The sequence below is a fragment of the Balaenoptera acutorostrata genome, chromosome 3, assembly GCF_949987535.1.
Source record: "Balaenoptera acutorostrata chromosome 3, mBalAcu1.1, whole genome shotgun sequence".
Classification (NCBI taxonomy): domain Eukaryota; kingdom Metazoa; phylum Chordata; class Mammalia; order Artiodactyla; family Balaenopteridae; genus Balaenoptera; species Balaenoptera acutorostrata.
In genome coordinates, this window is record NC_080066.1 from 74,272,278 (window position 1) to 74,293,112 (window position 20,835).

Here is a 20,835-nt window from a genome sequence, read left to right on the forward strand (position 1 = left end):
CAATACCTTTCAATCTAAGACAATAAACCTAAAAGCTATAAATGAAAAATAGATGAATTACTACATTAAATTGCTATATTAAATTTGAAATAAATGTATGATACTATAAATAAGATAAAAAAGCAAATAAAGTTGGGGTCAGGGAATAGATGTGCATCGCATATGACAGATAAAGGAAAATCTATAATAGAAAATTCTTATTAATTAAATAAAAAAGATAAGTAGCTCAATAGAAAAATTAAAGAGCAAATCCAAATTGATTGATAAACATATGAAAAGATGCTCAGCCTCATTACCAATCTAGAAAATGCAAAATAAAGGAACAATGAGATATTGTTGGAAATGGGAGATGATGGGAATTTTTGCTCATATATTGCCAATGGAAATATAAGTTATCAACTTTTTTTTTTTTTTGAGGAGAGGGAAGCAATATGGCAACACCTATTACAAGTAAAAACACACATATCTTCTGACCCAGCAATCTCACTGTTGGGTGTGCATCTCATAGGAATAAAAGTATCAGAATGGAAGACTAGTCACAGGATAATATTAATTGCAGGGTGGCACAGTTATGTGAATGCTGTCCTTGGAGGTGTGTATAGCATACTGGCATTGACAGAAACACATGTGCAGTGGCCAAACACGGGAAATCACGCCACAGCCTCTTGGTGGACAAATGGCTGAGTGTATAGGGTCCACACATACCATGGAATATTGGGCAACAATTAAAGGGAATGAGTTGGATCTATACCAACTGACTCAGAGGGATTTCCAGGAGGTATCAGGAAAAAGAAAGGCAAGGTGTGGAGAGGTGTATACAGCAAAGTCTCAGTTTTTGTGAAATTAACTATGCTCCCAGTCCCCTCATGAAGAAAGGTACTTGAGGATACATGCCAAGGAGGGAACCGGGGAGGTAAGTTCAACCAAACCAAACCAGATGAGACCAAATCAGACCAGATCAGATAAGAGTAAACGAAACCAAACCAAACTAGATCAGAACAAACCAGACCAGACCAAACCAGGCCAAATCAAGACAGACCAGACCAGACCAAACCAAACTAAATCCAACTAAAACCAATCAAACCAGATCAGACCAGAACAAGCCAAACCAAACCAAACTAAACCAGACCAGACTAAACCAGACTAAACCTGACTAAACCCAACCAAGTCAGTCAAGTCCAGACCAGACCAAACTAAACCAGCTCAGACCAGACCAAACTAAACCAGCTCAGACCAGACCAAACTAAACCAAACCTAAACAAAAACACACCGTCAAAGTGTCTGTGATTAAGCATCATGTGTGACATCCTTTTCATGTTAAGATATGCGTGTGTGTGTATCTGCATATAATGATGAATGAAATGACGGTTACTAAATTATTAGTGGTGATAGCTCAGTGTGGTAGGAATTCAGGTGATTTTTATTTTCCTTGCACTTCTTTATGGTGTTCAAATAAAAAATATAATATAGAGTATATATTATTTACCTAATTAGGAAAAAATTAGAAAGCTTTTCCACTGTCGAAAAATGATTTTTTTTATACATCTTTATTGGAGTATAATTGCTTTACAATGTTGTGTTAGTTTCTGCTATATAACAAAGTGAATCAGCTATACATATACATATATCCCCATATCTCCTCCCCCTTGCGTCTCCCTCCCACCCTCCCTATCCCACCACCCTAGGTCGTCACAAAGCACCGAGCTGATCTCCCTGTGCTATGCAGCAGCTTCCGAAGAATGATTTTTGAAAAAAAGGAAAAGAGGGGGCAAAAAAGAAATCTCTTGATTCTGCAAGTTAGTAGAGAGCTCTCCTCAGGGTCCTTCTGGCTTAGGTTCGGAAGGCACAACCATCCTAGAGCTTCTGGAACACAAGCAGGACTGCTGGCTGTTAAGCCCCCCAAGGAGCCTTGTGCCCACAGTGAGTTTCTGGGCTCCAACCACATCGTGGTGCATCTTCTGCATCAATTTGGCTTCTGCTCTGGGCCTCTTCCCAGGAATTTCGGAGGAGAGAGAGGAGACTGCAGGGAACAGAGCGAGCTGGCGGGTCCCTCTCCAGGGCAGGAAACCCAGCCCTGCTGCGGTGTTCACAGAAACAAAAAGGAGAGTTTACTGTGGCACAGGGCTGAGTCACACTGATGGATAAGAAGGATCTCTCGTTACCCTGGAGTGATTACTCAGGCTTTTCCCTCTGCGGGTCCCAGACTGCTCTGGAGCATGGCTTTCCAGGGAGGCCGATGGGATTGAGAAGAGAGTGGGCTCATGACTCTATTTTCAGTTGCCTAATATCTAAAACACAACCCAGGCTCTCATCTCAATCCTTGTGGGCCAGGCCTCTGGTGGAACTTTCTACAATCCCCGGCAGCTCTAACTAGGGGTGGACGACATCCTTCACCCTCTTTCTCCCCACTGTGGTTGATGTTGGAAGGGAAAGAGTCCCATGGCCACAGCTCAGAATTGCCTCTCTTTTTTCATACACAGCTTGGGTTTCTGTGGGCTCTGTTTTTCCCTCTGCCACTCTTTTTCTTGTATCCTCCTGACTGTGTCCCTGATCCTGGGAAAGAGTTAGATCTGACGGCTGAAATATGAAAACATGAACAAATCGCAAAGACAGACAGACAGACAGACAGACATGAGAACTAAGCTCAGGAAATGCCTCTTCCAGTATCTTTCTCAAGTAACCTTCTCAGCTTTGGAGGACATTGACAAAGTCCCCCACAGTGCCTTGCGCTAAATAGTTGTTCAATAAACACGTATTAGAGCAAGGTCTATGTCTTCCCCACACTGCGTGTGAGAGGCCACATGTGGAGCCAACTGCCTCTCTCACATGTCAGCGTGGGCTCGTTTAGCAGATTAACTCACAGATCAACCATCTGTTAGAGAAGGATGCCTTTGAGTCTCAGGGACTCCCCAGGTGCTGATGCAATAAGACAAGGGAAGATTTATTTTGAAGCCTGGGACAGAGGGGAAGCCGAGTGGGAGAGGTAGATGCTACAGAGAAAGGTGGAAGGGAATGGAGTCAAGGAAAGCGGAAGAAAGTCATTCAAGAAAGTGTGGGAGACTCTGAAGCCAGCCAGTGATGATGGCAACAATAATAATACGATAATGGCCATTGGTGAGGTGCTTCCCAAGGCCTTGGGAGCTAAATCACTTCCCTCTCGCTCTGCAGGGGATGTTTGTGGGGTCACTTTTTATTTTACTTTTCAGTCCCCAAGGCCCGGGAAGGGATCACTGGGCCAGTGCCACATGTCCTCAGCCCAGGTTCTGGGCTGTCATGCAGGGAGGGCCGTGTCTTTCAGCAGGAGATTAGTGTGCTGGGTAGAGCAGGAGGAAGCCTCTAGGGAGGGCTGGGGCAGCAGAGGAGTCAGCTGTTGCAGAACCAGACAAGTGGGCTGAGCCTGAGTCCCAAGCCCTGGGCCAAGTCCTTTCACCGCGGCTCGGAGCCAGCCTGGGGAAATGAGTTCACTTGCTGGCTCCCGTCCAGGTCTGATCGGCCTAGGATCAGGGTAGGTTCAGGATACTGCCTGGTTTCCTGCTCCGGGCATTCCTGCCGGCCCCCTGGCCCCCAGTTGCCCACAGCAGGGCCGACTGGCCTACAGGCCTGCAGAGGATCAGGCTCACCTCCTCCAAGAAGCCTTCTGGGCTCCCTAGAGACAAGGTTTCCCCAACCTTCGGATCTCTGTCCGTCTTGTCTTTGTGACCCAGGGTGAGCTGTTTCTGGGCAGGGCCTGACATCCATCCCTTTCCTGGTCTCCACAGCACTTGGCAAGTTGTCTCCTACACAGGGGGGTCCTTAGAGAACCAGCTTTGAGGTCAGATAGACTTGGGTGCAAATCCTGCCTCCGCCTCTAATCAGCTGTGTGACATGGGCCAGAGGCATTCTGTGAGCCTCAGTTTCCTCATCTGTAAACTGGTGATAAATATTTTTTAGGACAGTGTGAGGATTAAATTAAATAATACTTGTGAAGTGCTTCTAGCTCAGTGCCAGACATGTACAGGCTGGCCACCATGTCTCAAACAGGTTCTATTAGTTTGTCATGTATGGTAATACAGTATTAATAAATCCTTTATCATGTTTTTTTTTAACATCTTTATTGGAGTATAATTGCTTTATAATGGTGTTAGTTTCTGCTTTATAACAAAGTGAATCAGCTATACATGTACATATATCCCCATATCTCCTCCCTCTTGCGTCTCCCTCCCATCCTCCCTGTGCCACCCCTCTAGGTGGTCACAAAGCATGAGCTGATCTCCCTGTGCTATGCGGCTGCTTCCCACTAGCTATCTATTTTACATTTGGTAGTATATATTAGTCCATGCCACTCTCTCACTTTGTCCCATCTTACCCTTCCTCCTCCCCGTGTCCTCAAGTCCATTCTCTACGTCTGCGTCTTTATTCCTGTCCTGCCCCTAGGTTCTTCAGAACCATTTTTTTCTTTTTTTTAGATTCCATATATATATGTGTTAGCATATGGTATTTGTTTTCCTCTTTCTGACTTACTTCACTCATTTATCATGTTTTTGCCCATGTTTTCAGATGATGCACATCCTGTGGAAAGCCCTCCATCCGTGGTCGTCCACTCACAGTGGTAAGCAGGTGGGTGCCCCAATGCTTACTACCTCCTGGAGCCCAGATTTCCCTTGGTTGTTTCTCCTCAAGGCCACCTCAGCCTGCACCCCAGTTCTAGCAAGGGCTGCCCCCCCCCACCAGATCTGGCTTTGGTGACCGAGGAGAGTATGCAGAGGCAGGCTGGGCTATGGGCCTGCCCCAGGGAAAAGGTAGTTCAGGAATCGGCTGTCTTGTAGGGATTGGACACAGCGTTCATTAGAGGCCAACGAAACACCTGTAACTTGACATGCTGCCTTGGGACCCCAGGAATCAGCATTTGTACCTAATTGCTGTCTGCTTGCTTGCCTGATTCTCCTGTTTAGGAGAATCAGGAAAGTGGGCAGACTATTAGTGTCTGCTAAATCACCAATCCAACCATCCTATAAATATTTATTGAGCACTTACTATAACCAGGATAATATGCTACAAGGGGTTGCACGGACACAGAGGTCTAAGAGATGGTCCCTGGCCTCAGGGAGCTGAATGCCTGCCTGTTTGGGGGGACAGGAGAAGGTGCCCAGAATAGCACAAGGTGAAGTTCGAAGAAGGAAAAGACAACTCAGACCTGAGGAATCTGGGGAGAGCTCCCCAGGGCAGGTGCCCAGGTCTGACTTAATTCTCCATTCTTAGATGGAAACATTACACTTGGGATCATTTGAGAGGATACTGGTGGCGGGGCTATCACTAATCTGAAAACGAGCTCCTCCTTTTGGGCTTCTAGAGGACGGGGTGGCAAATTTCCTCCATAATGGGCTAGATGTTCAATATGGTCTTTCCTCCTCCTCCTCTTCCTCCTTCTTTTTTTTTTTTTTCCTCCTTCTTTTTATAATAACCCTTTTAACATGTAAAAACCATTCTTAGCTCATAGGCCATACAAAAACAGGCCAAAGGCCAGATTTGGCTTGCAGCAGTAATTTGCCAACCACTGTTCTGGAGAATTACCAGGAGCTTGATATCGTTACAAGCAACAAGAGTAATACCTTGGTCCCTGGTTTATTGTGTAGGCACTACGGTCTGCACTTTCCCTAAATTATATGTAACTCTCACAACAACCCAGTGAGCTAGGCACTATTATTTTGCCTTTTATAGGTGAGGAATTGAGGCTCAGAGAGGTTAAGTAACTTCCTCAAGGGCACTCAGTGAAGAGGGGCAGACGCTGGATTTGAATCTAGGTCTCCTTGACTCAAGCACCCACTCTCTTAGCCATGGTGTCATACCAGCCTCAGCACAGAGGCTGGGGTAGTGCTTTTCCTTCCCATGGCTCCTGGGACTATCCATGTGATTAAGGAATGAAAAAGTACAGGAAAAGTAGTCCAGAATTGAGGAGAAGAAAAGGTTGATAAGGAACCCAATCTGGCTTTCCAATGTCGTTCCTGTACTCCCAGGTCCTTTCACATCTGGAAACCTTCTTTTCCTGCCTCCCCTGCCCTTTCTCCTCAGCTTTGAAGAGGGCTTTTTTCAGGCACTTTTAATAGCTTCTGGGGCATTAATTAAACGCGAGTCTGCATTCATTCGTTCATTATACACATGGCTCCATTCCAACGAAGATCTGATGCATGAAAAAGGTCGCATATGATCATTCTTCCCTCAAAAAGAGTGGGGGGCTTCCCTGGTGGCGCAGTGGTTAAGAATCTGCCTGCCAATGCAGGGGACACGGGTTCGAGCCCTGGTCTGGGAAGATCCCACATGCCGCGGAGCAACTAGGCCCGTGAGCCACAACTACTGAGCCTGCGTGTCTGGAGCCTGTGCTCCGCAACAAGAGAGGCCGCGACAGTGAGAGGCCCGTGCATCACGGTGAAGAGTGGCCCCCGCTCTCCGCAACTGGAGAAAGCCCTCACACAGAAACGAAGACCCAACACAGCCAAAAATAACTAACTAACTAACTAAATTAATTAATTAATTAAAAAGAGTGGGGAAATAGCTACCAGCTCTGAGAACACACTTGACAAAATTTTTATTATTTTCCTTGCCATTGAATAAATTCAGAGAGGAAATTAAAATGCAGAGAAGAAAATAAATACATTTGTTACCTTGTAGAAAGAATTACTTTGTAATTTTAAAAAAATGTAACAAAGATAAACACACACTCACACATCTGTCAGGCACAGCATGAAAGAAAGGGGTGATTTCTGGATTGTTTTCCCAGGGACAGGACCTGCCTCAGTAGAGACTTGATGGGCTCAGCCTGCAGCAGGTCAAGAAAACTCCAGAGCATGTGAAGTAACGTTTGCAACTTCTCAGCATAGAATAAGGAATCAAAAGTGTCGGCTGTCATTAGTATCTCCATCAGCCCACTCAGTTGGAATGAGCCTAATTCGTGAACAGTTGCTGGAGTCTTCCTGCTCTGGGAGGGTGACAGCAGCTGACTCCGGAGTCCTGGCTCCAGAGGCAGAAAAGAGAGCAGGGAGGACAGAAACACCACCAAGCTCACACTGGGGGGAAACTCATTTTTAAAAATGAGAAACAGACTAGGAAAGCTGTAACACATCCACGGCAAGGCTGCTTCTCTGGGGAGTCCGAGGCCCAACAAGCCCACGGTTTGGGGGTTACTTGGGGTACCCCAACTCAGCAGTTCTCACAGAATGTCCTGCAGACCCTCAGGGATCCCTGAGACTCTTTCAGGGGGTCTGAGAGGCCCAGACAGTTTTCATGGTGATACCACGGCTGCACGACACTCACACTGCTGGTGCAAAAGCAGAGGCGGGTGTGAATGTGGGCACCTGGGCGTGAACCAGTCATCATCTCCGTCAGAAAGAAAAGGAAAAAAAGAAAGAAAATGCCACACAGATGCAGAAAACAACCTTAAGGTTACCAAAGGGGAAATGGGGGTGGAGGGATAAATTAGGAATTTGGGATTAACAAAAGGGAAAAAAGAAAGAAAATGCCAGTTACAGTTAGACATGTCCTTGATGAAGCAGTCCAACTATTAATTATATTAAATCTCAGCCCTTGAGTAGGTGTCTTTTTAATATTCTGGGTGATGAAATGGGATGCACGCTGCTGTGTACCCAAGTGAACGTCTACAGGACAAACATTTGTGGCACTATTTGAGTTGCAAGCTGAACTAGCCACTTTTCTGTGGGACACTGCCCAGAATGACTGATGTACAAACTCCAGTTCTTTACACTTGTATCTGGCACACAGATTCCCGAAGCTGGCTGAAGTGGATTTTCACTATTGGCCAAACTAGAGCAACAGGAACTGAATTTATTCTCTCACTTTAAACAACTTAAAAAAAAAAAAAAAAAGCCAGACAAACTATGGGAAATAATGGTCTTCAGATACTGGACAACAGACAGTGTAACTGAGCAGGACCCTATGAGGACTTCCCAGAATAGACCCCCCCCCAATGTCCTCCACCTGCCTTCCTGTCTGTAGAAAAACTTTAGCCAAAGAATAAATTTAATCAGAGAAGTGAGAAAATGTAGAAAGAAAGGAAAACAGTCAAGCAAGCCAAAATAATAATACTTTAGCCATTAAACAAAGTCAAGGACCTTTAGTTCCTCCTCAAGGACTGTAGATAATATCCTGAGCCATGTCCTTTGAGCTGTTTTGCCAAGACTGAAACCTCCACCAGGTGGAAGAAGTTAACTGTTTGTTGCCCACAAGCACATAGACCCCAGACCGGTTGGAACCAGAAGGTTGATGATGCTGACTCCCAATTACCTCACCACTAACCAATCAGAAGAAGGTCCACGAGCTGATCACACACCCCACAACCCCCTTCCCTCACCCTCCTTATAAACCTTTCCCTGAAAGCCTTCAGGGAGTTCGGGACTTTTAAGCACTAGCTGCCCAGGACTCCTTGCTTGGCGCCTGCAATAAATGCTGCACTGTCCTTCACCACAGCCTGGTGTCAGTAGACTGGCTTTACTGCACGTGGGCAAGCGGACCCAAGTTTGGTTCGGTAACAACAGCTCAGGACAGTGATCCCTGAGAGAAGGGAGTCCCAGCTCACTGTCTGGAGAGCTTCCAGGCCACGGTGCAGTGAGGGCACGCACAGAGCAGCGGTCTCCCCGAATCGAGAAAACAGAGCTGCAGACTCAGAGGGGCCCAGGTGGCTAGGATGTGGAGCACGGAGCACAGGAGAGGAGAGAGCGCTGTGGAGGGTTGTTCTTGAGTCTCTGGTAAGCACTGAGATGGCCCTGAAGGCCTGGGCAGAGGACCTCTGCTCCTGCTAAAAGGATTCAAGGCAGCAGCGACTTTATGTAAATGAGGTTGTGAGGGGCACGGAGAGCCCCCTGAAATGACTCTTTATGTGTTTTTGTTCTTCGCCCCAGCACCTCTAACCTCTCAGCACCCAAACTAAACCAAGAGGACTGAGGCTCAGGAAAGGGAGGGGCGAGAGCAGAGGGTTCATTGAGGAGGGAGGCCTGCACCTTACACCCCAAAGCTGTGCATCAGCAGAGGTATTCTGGAACTCACTCTGGCCATCCTCACTTAGAGCCAGAGCAGGTGGATTTACTAGGAAGCTAGTGAGGCTGAAGCTGTAGAGTTCCTCACTGACAAGTCCTAGGCGTGGTCTCCATTCACACTCCCACGTCATGTTTTTGTCAACTTTATTTTTCTTCAGAGCGGCTCCCAAATTATATAAGCTTCAGGATTCACAAAGTCTGGATTCTCCTCTGGTATAAGGAGGTTTTCCACCTCGATCCCTGTCTTCGGACTGTGTGCCGCACTCTTTATGTAACATAAAATGTCCCATTGACAAACCAGCTCATTGTTATTCATTCGTCTATTTAGCAAAGGTGCCCTGGACCAGCTCTCGGACACAGGGCTGAGCATGACAGCTGTGGTCGCTGTCTTTACGGAACATGCAGTCTGACAGCGGAGAAGAGGGTTAGTAATCACCCGTGGTGATGTCACTGATCAGGTGGTGAGTGCAGTGAAGGGGTGTGGGGTGTTGTGAGCAAGGACAGTGGGGCTCCCAAACTCTTCTGGAGGGTGGAGGTCAGGGGGCCTTCCCTGGAGAAGTGCCAGGCCAGGTGCATGGTGACTGCCAGGTGGGGTGGTTTCCAGGCAGAATGGGCACCGTGCGGCAAGGGCTCGGAGGGGGAGGAGTGCAGCCGGTATGAGGAGCTGAGGAAGGCTAGCGTGGGTGCCGGGGCGTGGGTGGGGGCATGGGTGGGGATGGGGCTGGGATGCTCAGCAGGGGTCAGTCCCACAGGCTGCTGCCAGCTGGGGTTAAGGATTTTTACTTCTCAAGTATTTCTTTTCAGAAAGACCCAGGGCTGGGACCGGACTGCCTTGGCAGGGTTTCAGCCCAAATCATAGCTCTCTTTACGATTCTTTATAATTCTGCTCACATCAAAGTCAAAATTGCCTGCATCTGGATGGCCACTCTCTCCAGGCCAAATTACAGACACTGATCTTGGAGTGTCCAACGGCAACTCGCCGCTTCCACCGCAGCCCCTGTAGGCTCGGCTGGAGCCCGGCCTGAAAGGAGAGCCAGAGCGAGCCAGGGACAGGGACAGGGTGTGGGCGGACGGATGGCGGCTACAGAGGTCACCTGGGTGACCACACCTCAGAGGAAGCCATCCGGCGTCTCACCTTGCCAGGGAATATCGGTACCCAGGGTAAAGTGCCCGTAAGCCTCACCCTGCAATGTTGCCTGTGTGTGAGTGCACCCCTGCCACCGGGTCACGACTGTCCTTAAGCCATTTCCTAGGAGCCCACCAAACCTCCGGTCACCCCTTAAAGAGACACAGCCTGTGTCATGCAGTTAGGCTAACACACGGTTCTCTGGGATCAGCTTAGGGAAGGATGGATGTGGGAGGGTGTAGTGGGATCCAGCACTTAGCAGGGACCTGTCCGTTTTGTGCCAGGCACTGTGCTGCTGGGCGTATGCTATATCGTCAATTCAGTCCTCACCTGCACCTGGCAGATATTTGTGTCCCAGAATAAACTCAGGACTCTCAGTTTAAGCTTTAGCTTTCATTCATGAGGTGTTGCATTCAGAAGTAACACTGGTCCTACATCCAGATATAAATGAAAAGCAATTTAAATTGTTTCTGTTTTCTCTTGAAAAACATCTAAGGGGATTGTATCAATATATACAAGAAGCATAACCAAACGTTTAGAATTGTGGGCTCGCACACATCTGTTCCCACCCACCTTGTGAGAGTAGAGTGGACGCTCCAAGGTCTCTCATTGTCCCGTCTCAAAACACCCCCAAGCTCTCAGGGAACGTCTTCTCTCTCCTCCCCTTTACCCCTCAAGATGGATGGTTCTTGACTCCTCCCACCAACAATCAATTTAGCATTCTCAGTCCACTCAAGGTCCACTCAATTCGATAGGCACAGCCTCCCACCTCTTTCCAAAGGTCTCTGCCCCAGAGCCACACAATTATGTTTTGTGAAGCCTTTGATGTTTAGAAGGAGGGAGAAGGGGGTCTTGTAACACTGGAATCATCATCTGGCCACAGGCCTGGGTACCCCCTGGAGTCTGGCTCCTATGCCCATGTCAGACCTGCAGGCTAAGTGACTGTGGGACGGGAGGGGACAGAGCCTATCCATCTGGGGAGGGGCGGCAGGTGGCGGCTGGAGCGGCCTTCCCTTCATCAAAGCATGCAGGCTGGCTGCAGTTTATGGGAGACAAGCGGTCCCACCTCTTTGAGGCCTCTGCTGAGTGAGCCAAGGGGATCAGTCCAGATAAAAAAGGACAGAAGAATCCATGTCACTGATTCTTTTTCCACTGAGGACGAGAAGAAACAACCAGAATCCTTCCGCAGCTGCCAGACGAGAGAGGGGGGCAGCTGCCTTTGGTGTGTCTCCCGTCCTGCTCTGATTGCCGTGTTTCCCCTCAATATCATAACCCCCTGGTGTCAGTGGTTTATCACTGGCTGTGGTTCAGTTTCTTTCTCTCTTCTGCGCCAACCTGCTTACAAATACTTGATCTCACTATCAATGTCTGCACATTAGACTCACCTGGGAAACTTTTACCAAAATGGCTCCCCAGTTGCCAGACCAATTAAATCCAAATGGCTGGGGTATGACTAGAGCATCAGCATTTTTAAAATGCTCCCCGCCAAAGCTGGTCAGCCGCATGTAAATCAGTGAAGTTAGAACACTCACACCATTCACAAAAATAAACTCAAAATGACTTAAAGACTTAAATATAAGACATGACGCCAGAAAACGTCTAAAAGAAAACATAGGCAAAACATTCTCTGACATAAACTGTAGCAATGTTTTCTTAGGTTTATCTCCCAAGGCAAAAGTAGAAATAAAAGCAAAAATAAACAAATGGGACCTAATCAAGCTTATAAGCTTTTTCACAGCAAAGGAAACCATAAATAAAACGAAAAGACTAACTATGGAATGGGAGAAAATATTTGCAAACAATGTGACCAAAAAGGGCTTAATTTCCAAAATATACAAATAGCTCATACAACTCAATAACAAAAAAACCAAACAACCCAATCAAAAAATGGGAAGAAGACCTAAATAGACATTTCTCCAAAGAAGACACACAGATGGCCCAACAGGCACACAAAAAGATGCTCAACATTGCTAATTATGAGAGAAATGCAAATCAAAACTACAATGAGGTATCACCTCACACTGGTCAGAATGGCCATCATCAACAAGTCTACAAATAACAAATGCTGGAGAGGGTGTGGAGAAAAGGGAACCCTCCTACACTGTTGGTGGGAATGTAAATTGGTGCAGCCACTATGGAAAACAGTATGGAGGTTTCTTAAAAAACTAAAATTAGAGTTGCCATATGATCTAGCAATCCCACTCCTGGGCATATATCTGGAGAAAACTATAATTCAAAAAGATATATGTACCCCAATGTTTATAGCAGCACTATTTACAATAGCCAAGATATGGAAGCACCTAAGTGTCCATCAACAGATGAATGAATAAAGAAGATGTGGTATATACATACACTGGAATATTACTCAGCCATAAAAAAGAATGAAATAATGCCATTTGCAGCAACATGGACGGACCTAGAGATTATCATACTAAGCGAAGTAAGTTGGACAGAGAAAGACAAATGTCATATGATATCACTTATATGTGGAATCTAAAAAAATGATACCAATGAACTCATGATACCAAATGGACTGCATGATACCAAATGAACTCATTTACAAAACAGAAATAGACTTACAGACATAGAAAACAAACTTATGGCTACCAAAGGGGAAAAGGACAGGGGAGGGATAAATTGGGAGTTTGGGATTAGCAGATATATACTACTGTATATATCGATAAAATAGATGAACAACAAGGTCCTACTGTATAGTACAAGGAACTATATTCAATATCTTGTAATAAACTGTAATGGAAAAGAATCTGAAAAAGAATATATATATAACTGAATCACTTTGCTCTACACCAGAAACTAACACAACATTGTAAATCAGCTATACTGCAATAAAAACAAACAAGCAAACAAACGAACCAGGGTTGAGACCGTGAGACCCAGAAGCAGTCAGGACTTGGAGGTTCCTTAGCACTCATCAGGAGCCCAGGCCACTGGGGCACACTCACGAGCTGGGGACCCAGCCCCTGGACATGGGGGGATTGCGTCTTGCTCAGCAGAGGGTGCTGGCTGTGGTGTGGGCAGGAGCTATAGGGTCTTGCAGCTCAGAGAGCAGCAGTGAAGTCCAGGCTAATATGGCAGCTTTTCCTTCCCCACCTCCTTGCCCTCAGCATCCCACTGCCTCCAGAAGGCCTGAGCAGGGAGAAGTGAGAGGAGAGGCCCGAGGGCTGAGGTTCAGCTTGGCCACCGCGTCTACAGCTTTCCCAAGGAGCATTTCTGCTGCTCTGAGCTGGGTTCCAAACCCAAGGGAGTTTTTGCAAGTTATTAATCCCTATTAAATAGCCAGCCATTAATCTCAATTAACTTGACTGCTTAATTAGGCAGAGCAAAAAAAAGGGAGGAAGACTGTCGAAATGAAAATAGCTCATGGCACACAGACAGGCTGTGTGGTCTTTGAGAACCAGCAGGAGTCAGGAGGTCCGAGTTCTGTTTGCCCTTTTGCCAAGACCTGAGGGGAGCAAGAGTTCGCAATGCTAAACCTCATGGACAGGCTGTTCCGGTTACAGGGCATTTGCTATGCAGATGAGCAAATTTCAGAGAATTGGAAAAATACATAAATTCAAACTTAAAACTGTACTGAATAGCCTATAATTTCTCTTTGCCACAAACTGCATTTCAGACTTGTGCCCTGTTATTAGTATCCCGTTATAAACATTGATCAGGATCACACAGCAGTGTCAATGGGAATAACTGGCACTCAATAAATAGTTATTAAATAAAAATGTTTTCTAAGATCCTGAGCTGGGGTATCAGTGGTTTACTTCGCTGCTTTATATTAGTGCATGTTCATTGTAGCAAGTTTGAAAGATGCAGAAAAAGACAAGGAAGTTGACTTGAGATCACTGTTGTGAACAGCTTGTGTACGTATTTCTAGTTCTCTTCTTCTAGGTACATATACACAGCTTTCAGAGATCAAATCTCTAATATGATAGTAAGCGGGGATGGGCCTTTGGCCTGGAAGAGTTTTAGGCCTCTGTGGCAGACTGTTAGCCCAGCTCCCCCATACTGTGGGAGGACCCACCCTCCCACTGCTGTGAGTCTGATACTGATGGCTCACAGCTGTGTACTTCTGTGGCGACTTGCCCTTGGCCAGATGGGAGCTGCCAACCCTGAAAATGCCTGGGAGGTTATCCAGGGAGGTTATGTCCTTCTCCCAAGGGCAGCCCACAGTCAATGACTGACTGATACTCGGTGTAAAAACCTGGCTCCCTTGCCTCAGGGCAGAAAAACTTTGTGGGGTCACTTATGTTCCAGAGCTGCCCTTGGGATCAGGCTGAGGTTAGAGTTCAACCTCTGGGCTTAGCTTCTTCCCCTGCCTCATCCTACACCACCTTACAAGTTTCTCTGGAGAGCACTTCTGCAAGAAGTCTCTTTCAGCTCTAGCCCTCCAGGACCAAAACATGAGTCTAGGGCCTCGCTACTCAAAGTGCGGTCCAGGGACCGGCAGCTTCAGCATCACCTGGGATCTTGTTAGCAATGCAGAGTCTCAAGCCTCATGCCAGACCTACTAAGTCTACATTTGCGATCGAACCAGACCCCAGGGGGATTTGTATACACATTACAGTTCGAGAAGGCTGTCCCAGATTATCCTAGATTATCCGTGTTGGAGAGAAAGAGAGCTCTGAATAGAGCCCAGTGGGGGAAAGTGATTCTTCTGTGGCCTAACTTCCACTGGAGCCTGGGAGGTTGGATAAAGGGAGAATACTGTGTTAGAAGTTCTAAGGATTTGAGCTGCATCCCTGCAGACAGGGAGAGGAATACCTTTTTGAGGAAACTAGAGACAGTGGAAGCACACAAGGAGCTGGCAAAACCGAAGATTTACCCTAGGCAGGGAGGTTGAGCGGTTCCTGGATAAGGAGGCCGCGGCGTGTCATGCACAGTCTCTAATCCCTCCTCTTCCACCAAAAAAATCATGGAAAGGCCTGGGGTGAGTCTCCCCACTCTCTGAGCATCTGTCCTTTCATATATAACAAGGGATCTGGACACGTGATGTCTGAGATGCTCTGCCGATCACACCCCGTATGGGTCTAAGAAAAACACAAAAAGTGGCCTCTAGAATTGCAATCACAAGCCTCAGGCAAAGGTGACAGACACATTAATTGAGAGAGGCAGTTGCTAGGATAAGGGGAGCCCCCAGGGCAAAATTTAGGACCTGTCAATCAGTTCTGTTTCATTGTATCAAAAATTTTTTTACAGAAGAAGGGAAGGAAGGAAGGAAGGGATGGAGGGAGGGAGGAAGGAAAAAAGAAAGAAGGCTGAAATCATAGAGTGGGTACTCTCCAGGAGGTACTTACAGGGATCGAGGGAAACAATGGGGCGAGCAGCAATTCTTCCAGCTTGTGGAATCAAATGGCATGGACAGAATGGGCCTGAAATCAAAGAAGAGTCAGTGTCAAGTCACATGGCCTCTTGCACAGCAGCGTGCCTCCCAGAGCTTGTGTAAAGCTTGGGGCTCAGTTGCACACCCTGGAACCACATCTACCTGGTCAAATTCCAAATGGTGAATGAACAGGGCTGTTTCTGGACAAACTTGAACTGGCGAGGCTATCTTCATACCCTCCTCAGCCATCCTCCTTCCTTTAGAATTTTCCTTCTGTGTCTCAGATGCCCAGAGCTGCTTAGCAACCTCCCAAAGTGGTACCTGATCAAGGCTGGCCCCCTATAGACAAGGCCTATGTTCTAGAATTTTCCCAACTTTTAGGTTAGTTTCCTCTCTTGTACCATCCAATCTGGGAGCCACCAGTCACATGTGGCTATTTAAGTTTCAAATTTCAATTAATTGGGCTTCACTGGTGGCGCAGTGGTTGAGAATCTGCCTGCCAATGCAGGGGACACGGGTTCGAGCCCTGGTCTGGGAAGATTCCCACATGCTGCGGAGCAGCTAGGCCCGTGAGCCACAACTACTGAGCCTGCGTGTCTGGAGCCTGTGCTCCACAACAGGAGAGGCCGCGATAGTGAGAGGCCCGCGCACCACGATGAAGAGTGGCCCCCGCTTGCCACAACTAGAGAAAGCCCTCGCACAGAAACGAAGACCCAACACAGCCATAAATAAATAAATTAATTAATTAAAAAAAAGAAATTGCAAAAAAAAAAAAAATTTTTCAATTAATTAAAATTAAATAAAAGTACGGTTCCTCAGTCACACTAGCCACATTTCCAGCGCTCAATAGCCATGTATGGCTAGTGGCCACCATATTGGACAGTGCAGATAAAGGACATTTCCAGTGTCACAGCAAGTTCTACCTGACAGTGCCGCTGGCCCCTTGCCTCATGACCTTAGCACTCAACTTTAAGATTCCCAGGCCTCCCTACAAAAATTTGGATGTAGGAAGGGTGAGCAGGAAATGGTTTGGGGGACCTTGTGCCCAGAGCTGTTTTAAACCCTTACTTTCAATTCCATTGTTTTGAAAAATTACAACTATTATGGTTAAGATTAGCAATGACCATTACAATGGACTGAATGTTTGTGTCCCCCCAAAATTTCTGTGTTGAAATCCTAACCCTCAGTGTAATTAGGAGGTGGGGCCTTCGGGAGGTGATTAGGTGATGAGGGTGGAGCCCGCATGAATAGGATTAGTGCCCTTATAAAAGAGATCCCAGAGAGTTCTCTCGCCCTCTTTCTGCCATATGAGGATACAATGAGAAGAAGGTCCTTGCCAGAATCCAACCATGCTTGTACTCTGATCTTATGCTCCAGCCTCCAGAACTGTGAGAAATAAACTTCCGTTGTTCATAAGCTACCCCATCTGTGATGCTTTGTGACAGCAGCCCAAGCAGACTAAGACAGCCATACAGCTGCTCTGAAAGCAATTCTGAGGCTATGCTGGGCATTTCATTCAGCATACTGGTGGAAGGTAGGCAACTTAGTTGATGAGGGGGTCAGGGGGCCAGGAGGAGAGGGGTACAGAGACTCTCAGAGCCAAAATGTTCAGAGAACAGCAGATGGCATCTGAAAGCACAATTACTGTTCCCTCTTGATAGATGCCTCATGGGACCCTTAAATATAGATTATTCAAACTAATTTTATTCAGTGACACTTGCTCTCAAGTTTCTTGTTCTGATTTTGCTTTAATATGAGTTAAGATCCTTTCTGGTTTCCCACTTTCCTGGAATGTGCTGGGGAGAACACGTGGTACAGCAGAGAGAGGATGAACTTCAGCATGAGACAGCTTGACTTGAATCACCGCTTTGCCATGTGAGCTGTGAGACGGTGCGCAGGCTGTGTCAGCTCTCTGAACTTGCTGCCTCACCTGAGGGATGAGCGCAGAAATACCTGTCTCACATTGCTGTGGTAAAGACTCAGCGAGGTAACGTCCTCGAAATTGCCCGCACAACGTCTGACACGTGCCGGGAACTCAACAAATATTAGTCTCCCTCCTCTCATTCTCCTCCTGCTGAGCTTTTACAGCAACAGTGCTCTGTACTGCAACCCAAAATCAAACTCTTGCATTATTTTCTTCTTCCTCCAAAGGCTTTGAATTCAGGGGCTGGCCATTTCTCCTTTACCCACTAGTATTTGGAAAGAGGAGGCATTCATCAGCAGCAGCCTTCTTCTCTTTCCTGGCTGTGTCAATTTCTCTGCAAACTATCAACCCCTTATTTTGTGGCTGGGTTTTGTAATTCACAAGTTGGTGTGGGTATTTCTTGGAAATGGCACAGGGGTGATCTTCTCTGGGGGTTTATCAAAACTGCTGAATTCGGACTCTTTTTGCCAAAGCCCCTTCTATAGGATGTGGAGCAGATGGTGGGTTGGCAGACGCTGTCCTAGCAGGAGATGGGCGCCTACAAAACAAGGGCTCTGAGGAATATGTCAGAGAGAGGTGCCCAGGTCCCACAGGAGGGGACACTCAGCATAGACGGACGGGCTGGCTACAACGCAGCCCTCCCTGTCCTACCAGGTAATGCTGCGGCTGTTGCACACATGATGGAGCCCTTGTAATCAATCAGGGTGTCAATCCAGATGGCCTGGGACGGAGGGATGGGGGCCACAGGTGGGCAGGTGGGTAACGGAGCTCTGGCAGCCCTCTTCTGTGCATGGTTAATGCATGAGGTGATATTCAATCACCTCCAGTGCAGCAGGTGGGAGCAGGAGAGCAGCTAACTACGCAGAAAATTACCGGCCTAGAGACCACTGGAGTCAGGCTGTAGCTGAACAGTGGTCCCACATTGGTCCCTAGTACGTTGTTTCCAGAGGTGGCCGGGGAGGATTTCCTGTGGACTGGATTAAGTAAGCCCACCTCCCTCCCTCAAGGAGAAAGAGAGAGACGGCACAAGGGCTTCTGTCTTTTGCCCTGAGTGATGGTGCGGGGGGATCACTTTCAATTCTGGACAACTTTGGAAAAGGCTGGCATGTGGGAGGGAAGTCAGCACAAGGAGCAGGGCCAGGCCAAGAACAGGACTGACAGGGGCACTGTTTTTGGCCAAGACTGGGGACCAGAACCCAGAGAGGGGAGAGCGGCAGCAGCCACAGTGGGGAGAACTGCATTTCACCGAGAAGTAACTATGCTGACAAGAGCTGGCGGCCGTGCCTGCCTTTGAACACGATGGCTGCCTTGGCCCTTGCCTGGAGGCTGTCCATCCACCCACCCTGATCCGCAAGGGGCCCAGCTGACAACTCCCCTCCGCCCTGAGACCTCGACACAGGGGAGCAGGTCTGAGCTCTCAGGGCAGGTGGCAGCTCTCAGTCAGAGAGCCCATATTCTCAGGGTTCTTTCTGATTTATTCTCCGAGGTCAGAGCTAGGAGTGGTTGACAGAGAGGGAGGGAACATTCTTCAAGGGCAGGAAACAGGGTGGGCAAAATTTCAGTGGTGAGGAAATGAATTGTCTAAGTGTGGAGTCGTGTTGTCATTTAGCGAGGCCTGGGCACGTGCACCAGATCAAAGTTCTTGTGTCTCAAACAAATTCCTCGTTACCACCCTCCCCCCTGGTCTCCTCCACCCCTCAGTCCTCCTGGCTTGAGGATGAACAAAGGGAACTCCCTCCTTCTAACCTTTTAGTAACTCCAGCCAAACCCTTTAAAGCCATCCTCTCCTCCTCTCAAGCCCCACATGCACTCCCTCAGAGAGCCTTGTTTCTCCTCCTTCAGGAATCCCACCATCTAATCTAAACCACCATTCATTGTTTCCCGGCTGGTCTCCCTGCCTCCTGCGTGACCCCCTTCCAATCCATCCTCCAAACTGCATCCCAAGTGATCTTCCAGAACATCTCTCCCCTTTTAAACCATCCCCCGTCGTGGTTCTCTACACTCTACAGGATAAAGCAAAAGCTCCTTTATCTGGCTTATAATGCCTTTTGTGATATTACCCCTCCTTATTTTTCACATTCCTCTCACATCACTCCCCTCCCCCACTGCTGGCCCCCATACACACACACCATCCAGCCCTTTATTTATTCATTTTATTAGTAACTCATTCATCAAATATGTATCGAGTGCTTACTACATGCCAACCCCTGTTCTAGGTACTGGGAATACAGCAATGAACCAAACACATGATCTGCCCTCAGAGGGCTTACATTCTTTAGCAGGAGGACAAAAATCTGTAAATGGGCAAATACACACTATGTCAGATGATGATAAGGGCTAAGGAGAGGACAGAACAGAGGAGAAAGATGGTTGGTAGAGGTTTCTAGTCCTCACCTATGTCCAACTGCCCTCTCCTTCCAGGCTATGGCCCAGCAGGTTCACCCTCCCTCACCATGCCCTGAAGTTATTTGGGGCTAACAGACTTGTGGTTGCCAAGGGGGAGGGGTTTGGGGGAGGGATGGAGCGGGAGGTTGGGGTTAGCGGATGTAAGCTAGTATATATGGAATGGATAAACAACAAGGTTCTACTGTATAGCACAGGGAACTATATTCAGTATCCTATGACTACGCATAATGGAAAAGAATATAAAAAAAAGAATGTATATATACGTATAACTGAATCACCTTGCTGTACAGAAGAAATTAACATAACATTGTAAATTAACTACACTTCAGTTTAAAAAAAAAGAAAAAAAAAGTTAGATGAGGCTACATGACTAGTTCTGACCAATGGGTTGTGAGCCTTAGTGACGTGGGTGTCAGTGTGGGGCTAAAGCATTTGTTGGGGTGAGGTCTTCCAGCGCTCACCTCCCCTGCGGCAGCCACCAAGGAGCCTATGTGTTCCAGTGGCTACAAGACGGCAGAGTTGCCACGTGGAGGACATTTGTGCTGGTAAGTTGGCCAGACCTGCAGTGGATCTTGGGACAGAGATGTTCCGGATCTGAGGTGGTGTCAGTGAGGATGGAGGGGTTACGGGGCAGGATCAGGGACAGTTTAGGAAGCGGACCCCCAGCGTGTAGAAGGAATTTAGGAGTTAAGGGTGAGAGAGGAGTCTGGGATGAGTCCCTGAATGGGGGCCTGGGTGCCCTAGGGGACACAGGGCCGCGGGAGAGCAGATGAATTCAATACGGGGCATGTGGCCTGTGAGGGGCTGTTTATGGCACCAAATCATAGGTATTTGGATCTAGGGGTCCGGCACCCAGGAGAGTGGTCTGGTTGTACAGATGAGGGAATCCGTGAGAAGCAGACGGTACGTGAAGCAGTGGGAGTGGCCGACATCACCCAGGGAGAGGGGCAGAGGGGGGAGGTAATGGGCAGAGGCTCTCCTAGCATTAAAAGGGGTTGGTAAGAGTCAAGGTCAGGGAGAC

General features: G+C 47.5%; 1 long non-coding RNA gene across 1 annotated transcript in view; it reads right to left on the reverse strand.

The window, feature by feature from the left end:
• Positions 1-1,694: 1,694 nt before the first annotated feature.
• Positions 1,695-20,835, reverse strand: part of LOC130707679 (uncharacterized) — a 77,335-nt gene continuing 58,194 nt past the window's right edge. Inside the window, exons 5-6 of the long non-coding RNA XR_009007687.1 lie at positions 15,459-15,533; positions 1,695-2,077 (exon numbers count right to left, since the gene is read on the reverse strand). This is a non-coding gene — a long non-coding RNA (uncharacterized LOC130707679). The remainder of the gene's footprint in view (positions 2,078-15,458; positions 15,534-20,835) is intronic.